Source organism: Dasypus novemcinctus, unplaced genomic scaffold, assembly GCF_030445035.2.
Source record: "Dasypus novemcinctus isolate mDasNov1 unplaced genomic scaffold, mDasNov1.1.hap2 scaffold_124, whole genome shotgun sequence".
Classification (NCBI taxonomy): domain Eukaryota; kingdom Metazoa; phylum Chordata; class Mammalia; order Cingulata; family Dasypodidae; genus Dasypus; species Dasypus novemcinctus.
In genome coordinates, this window is record NW_026688150.1 from 1374944 (window position 1) to 1381616 (window position 6673).

Here is a 6673-nt window from a genome sequence, read left to right on the forward strand (position 1 = left end):
TTGGGGTGTGTTTTTCTGATTATTGGTTTGGTTTGTAGTTTTTTGTTGCTGTGTAGTCATCATTTTATCTTGACATGTTTAATCAGTTGCTTAGCTTCTTTATCTACTTTGGAGTTTAATTAGTTATTGTTTTTGTGTGCTTGTTAAATCTTCTATTTGCTACTTTGTTCTCCTTATTTTATTTCCTTGTTTTTGGCTAAGTTCACTTGAAGGAAAATATTAGGGCCAAAGGAAACAAAAGGAGTAAGAAAAGAAAATGAATAATAGTAGTATTGACAGTAAACGTTAACAGAGGGACCATGTGAGATCTAGGAGATTGGATATTAGATTCATATAAAGTATGTAGAGTTATAACTGTAAGAAAAGTAGAGTACATACAATGAGACAGTAATCTGAATATGGGGAAGAATATAGTGTGAATTAAAAGACCAGTATATTCAGGAGAGAGGGAAAGAGAAAAGAAAGGACAATAATATAAAGAGTGAACATAAGACAGAAAACAGAACAAAGGTATTAGAAATAAAAAGTCAAACAAAAGGGGCAAACAAAGAGAGGTATAATGTAAGAGAAACAGTAGATGATGGAGACTAGAAAGATGTGGGGAAAGGGGATAGTGTAGGTGGCCAAAATCAATACACACAGAAAAGAGGAAATGGAGGATGAGGAAGTACAGCAAATGTGAAGCACTCCCTGCAGCACCTAACATAAAAAGAAGAGAAAGAGAAAAAACGGAACAAAGGGAGTGGTGAAGTAAGCAAGAAAAAGAAGAAATGAGAAGAAGAAAAAAGGGCCTTGGGGGGGATAAAGAGGAAGGGAAAACAAGACAAACCAACCAAATACTTGGGAAAATTTCCAGCAAGGATATTAACAAATAGTGCATTCTGTGAGATGGTCAATTTGCACACCTAGAGAGTGACCGCTTGAACTGAGGGGCTCCATGGGAGGAAGTTATATTATTAGTGGCAGCGAAGAGGAAACAACCCAGGGAGAGAAGAAAACTTCAGCCAGAGGCTGGGCACACCCACCATGACTGGGGAGAGGAGCCTTGGATGTGGACCACGTGACCGGTTCCTGAGTTCCTTTTCTTTTGGTGGGGACAATTTTGGAGAAGGAATATAAATTTTAGGCAAAAAAAGAAAATGGGATCCATTGGTTCCTGTAAGTAAGACATTTGGGGAATTGGAGGAGGTGTCTCCAGGGACTCAAATCATGTCTCTGAGGTTTTCTTGCTGATTTCTTTTCTAATTTGTTTTCAGGAATGACTCAGTCTCTCTGCACAGATAAATCTCAACTCGGTGATTCTAGATGGTAGACCCCATCTACCATCTTCTCTTTCAAAATCCACATGCAAACCTTGAAAGAAAAGTTCTGGCTGGCTTAGCTCCTACAGCCATCTCTGGGAAAACCCTGGTAATACCCATGTGGTATTTGCATAGTTAAAGTATTGAATAAAAGGCACATGTAAATCTTGGAAAGTCTCTAATTTGAGGTGTGGTAACTTCTCAAGTTTGCACTGATATAGATGCCAGCAATGTTACAGGTAGGGCTTGTAATATTTGTTTATTTGTTTTTTCTTTTGGGGAATATATGCGCATTAATGTACTGATTTTATAAATTACAGGAGAATCCAAATTATTAGGCAATAGGTATCTGTACTTCACAGAGCAGCCTGCCATAGATCTCTCTGCTTCTGTAACCCTGTACTCATGGAAGGCAGCATCCAAGATGGCCCCTGTAGTGCCTTGGAGCTTGCACCATAGAAAACCAAGTACTAAATCTTAATCCATTCCTGTGGGAGTGAACCCTTGTAGAACCTTTTAATAGAGTTAGTCAGTAAAGGAGGGGTCCAGCTAAATGAGGATGGATCATTTTTAAATTAAATTAAACTTAATTTAATTTTATTAAAAATACTTAGATTACAAAACTGTTACAAAAAAATATATAGGGGGATCCATTTTGTCCCACTCCCTACACCTCCCACACTTTCCCACTTTAACAACATCCTTCATTAGTGTGGTACATTCCTTACAACTGATGAACACAATCAGTTCCACTGATTGCCACTAAGCATGGATTATAGTTTACATTGTAGTTTACACTCTCTCCCACCCAATTCTGTAGGTTATGACAAGATATACAAAAGCCTGTATCTGTCATTAAGGATGGGTCTTGATCCCATTTCTGGTGTCCTTTTTAAGCAGAATGAAATTCAGGTACACAGAGAGAAAATCCAGGTAAGAAGCCAGAAGTCAACAGAATCCAGAGAAGCCAGGGGAGACCGCCATGTGTATTTCCATGTGTCAGAAGAGCCAAGAAGCAAGAATCAGCAGCAGGCAGCCAAGAGCATAACAGCTTCTGGGAGAAAGCCTTGCTTTGATGGTGGCTTGATTTGAGGCTTCTCTAAGCTTCAAAACTGTGAGCCAATGAAATATGGTTGTTGAAGCCAACCCATTGCTTGGCATTGGTTTTTTGAGCCAGGAAACTAAAACAGGCCCTCATAATCCAGCTCTCCTGGTGCTCACACCCTTGGGTTATGCCCTCATCTTAGGTATGAGCAGGATCTGATTCACTTCTAATCTACAGAACACGAATGGTGATGGAATGTCATTTCTGTGATTAGGTTACATACGACTGTGCCTTGTATCTTGTTAGTTGACTCTCTACTGTGTCTCCTTGTACTGTACACGTTGATGAAGCTAACTGTCCATGGAGAGCCCCATGTGGTAAGGAAATGGGGGCTTTCTCCAGCCAATAGCCACTGAGGCACAGAGACCATCAGACAAACATCCCAGAGGAACTGACCACTGCCAACAACCCAAAAGGAGCTTGGACACACAGCTTTCCCCAGTCCAGCCTTCAGTGGAGACCCCAGCCTTGGCAGATTCCTTGTTTGCAGCTTCAGGAGAGACCCTGTGATGCAGCCCCCAGCTTGGCCACACCTGGATTCCTGGCCCACATAAGACAATATATATGTGCAGCTTTCAGTCACTAAATGCTGACAATTTATTATGCAGCAGTAGATAACAAACACAGTCCTTACAGGTGTTTTCATGCCAACTCTGAGAAACTCCACTTCAACCTACCATAGCCCTTTATACCTGGGGTCTGCACGACTATCCAGAAAGAATTTGTGAAAAAAGAAAATGTATTTCTTAACAGAAAAGGCTTAATGGCATAGAGGACACTTTTGTCCCTTACCCAAATTCAACATCAAAGAAAGCTTCATGAGAACGTGGTTGAGGGCAGAGTTAGTGTACATCTACTGCTGACAAGTCCCCAGAAGTCATTTTCTCACAGGTTTCTCCCCAATTCTAATTTAATATCCACTTTTTTGGGTAATTTTGATGCTGAATTCAGCCCAAGAAACATGAAAAATCCCTTCTCTGAAAGTAGTAATTATTTTATCAATTGTTTAAACCAGTTTTTCTCTTCTCTCCTACCAGACAATATAAGCATCATGAGAGCCGATGTGATGCAGTTTCACTTCTTGTAATATCCCTGATACTGTCTTTGGCATGTAGCACATACTTGATAAACATCATTTGAATAAATTTGCTACAAATTGCATCATGGGAAAACAAATTATGTGACCTGTTGTATAGAAACATAAATACAGAATATGATGGAAGAAAGGAATTAGCAGTTATTGACTGACTTCCCTTCAGACACAATGCTACCCAGTCAATGTATATTGTCTCATTTTATCTTCAAATTGTCTGTGTGGGAGTGGATGTGGCTCACGCAGTCGATCACCCACTTCCCACATGGGAGGTCTGGGGTTTGGATCCCAGTGCCTTCTGAATAAACAAAAAAACAAACAATGAGCAAAGAGGGTTGGGAGGTATATGGGAACCTCTTATATTTTTTAATGTACCACGTTTTTTGATCTATGTATCTTTTTTTAAGAAAAGACATTTTTTAAAAATTTTAATGAAAATAAACAAACTTAAGAAAACAAGTGAAAAAACCAACCCAGGGAAGCCAATATGGATTAGAGGTTGAGCACTGGTTTCACACATACAACCTCCTGGGGTCAATCCCCAACCCTGCTACCTGAAAGAAAATCTTCAATACAGGATGGATCAAAAGTTCAGAGAGTTAAAAACCTTGCTGTGTACCAAATCCAGGAGAAAAGACTATTGGAATTTTAGTCGTATCTGTCTGATTCCAAAACATGTTTTCCTTCTTTAACAGTTTTGAAAATATCCACTTGAAAGAAGGGGAAAAAATACCTACTCAATTATTTTGTATATTACCTGCCAATCTGTAGCCACATTCATACAAATTTTAAACAATTATGAACATAATGTACATTTCCAAGATCTTTTGCATGCTTCTACATACTCTTCATAATTTTATAGGACTGCATAATATTCCATGACAGTTGATGTACTACCATTCACAAACAATTTTTATCTACCTGTTCAATAGAAATCAGGAGAACAGAAAGAAAGAAAAAAATTTGGTTAAAGTATATAGAAAATATAAAAAGATGATGAAATAAATCCTATTTTAAGAGTAATTAAATGTTCATGGCTTAACCTTGTGATTTAAAAGGCAGAGACTCCTGAATTATATTTAAAATAAAATAATTCCACAATATATTTTCTATAAGAGGCTCCATGAAGCCAAAAGGATAAATAAGAATGAAAAATAAAAGAATTCCAGAAGTTATAATGGTCATTTAATTTAGATATGAAACACCTGTAGCAACAGCCATAGCATTAGATACAAAATTAAAGGCAAAAAATCCTAAAAGACAAATAATGATATTATTTATTAATAAAAACAGTAGACCTATATAATATAATCATGAACATATAAAGCCTCAGATTATATGAGCAATCATTGACAGAACTGTGAACTATATTTTTAGTAGTGGTTGCAGATTTCAACTTTACACTTGGAGAAACTGAGAAATCAAGGAGGAAATACACAAATCAAGATATAACCCGATAATACAGCTAATTAATATTGACTATTAGCTATATTTATAAATTAGCTATATTTAAAACTGTAACATCCATTAGAAAATACTCACTTTTTTTCAGGAATATATGAAATATTTTTTAAATTTTAAATAAAAAATTAACAGCAAAATAATAGCCTTAAAACTCCTTTACTTCTATTTTTTTGAAACTTGGACAACTGCCTGATTGTGGAGGAGTATCAAATTGGTTAAAATTCAAAAGTTTGAGTTTGGGTAGTTTACCATGACCTACTGAACATTAAATGTAGTATATTGTACAGTCAGATGGATACATGTACCTGTAACTGGGGAGAGAGGTAATAGCTTTATTTACATGGCTTTCATGCTCTATCATTTTCCTTACCTTTTATCAATTCTGAGTGTGTATTTTGTGTCTTTTTTCACACAATGTATATCTATATTGTTATGAGTGGCCATCATACACTCATTTTCAAGACTGTAGCATCCTAGTGAATAAATTCATCAAAACGTAGCTACCTTCCTAATATTCTGGATCTCTCTGTTATTTCCATTTTGTCAAATCAAACAAGGCTGCACTGAAAAAACTTTTACACATCTCCTTCTGCACATGGTCGAAAGTTTCTTTAGAATATGTGCATAGGTGTTACGTTGCTGCTTCTTGGAATATGTGCATGTTTAAACATGCCAGGTAATGCCAAAATTTTTTCTAAAGTCATGTCAATATTCACTTTTACCCACAGGGTATAAGTGTTCCTACTGTTCCACAGGCTCGCCCACACTTTTTTCAGATGAATTGTTTAATTTTTGCCCATTATAATAGCACTGATCATTTGTGAAAGGGTATCTTATCGTGGTTTTATTTTGGAGCTCCCCTGAGATTAAGCTCGTTTTCATGTGTCTGTTGGTATTGGATATTATTATTTTGTGATATGCACATTTAAATTTAGTTGCTAATTTTTTTCTCATTGAAACATAAGATTGCTCTATACCTGTACATGAATTCTTGTCATTTGTATGTGATTTAAATATACTGTGACTTGTCTTTTCCCTGGATAATAGCTCATGTTAAATACATTTTATATAGTGGGTTCTGACAATCAGATTTAGAGTTATTTTCATTTCTTTTCATTATCTCTTCATATCCAAGATCAAGAAGAGAAGCCCAAAGCAAATGTGAAATGAAGGCTCCTTTGTCTTTCTGAGTCTGTGGCTTCACCTAGGCTTGTGTTTGTGTTCCTAGGAATGCTCCTTTTAATCCTTTAAAAGCATTTAATTTTGTTAGGATTTTTGTTTTTAGAAAATGAAAAATTTTATTGTATTTTTCTTTAAATATACATAGATAACCCAAAATGTTACATTAAAAAAGATGGAAACACTTCATGTATGAAAGCAGGCATGGGTGAAGGACCCACTCAAATGCCTAAATTATCAATGATTATAATATAACAGAGTATGAAAAATTCGTTAGTATGGTTGCAGATTATGAATGGCAAGACTTTAAGAAATTACCATTTGTTGACTTTTGTAGTAGACTCATGGAAGATTAAAGATGGTTATCTGAAAAATCAAATAAATAAAAAGATTTAATGTTCCATTAATCCAAATGCCCCCAATTCCCTATGAAATGGAGTTTATCCCCATCCCGGCTTTCTACCCTATGACTGACAGTAGGAATCCATTGTCCCTAGGCCACTTCGACTAAACTGTTTCTTTTCATAGTTT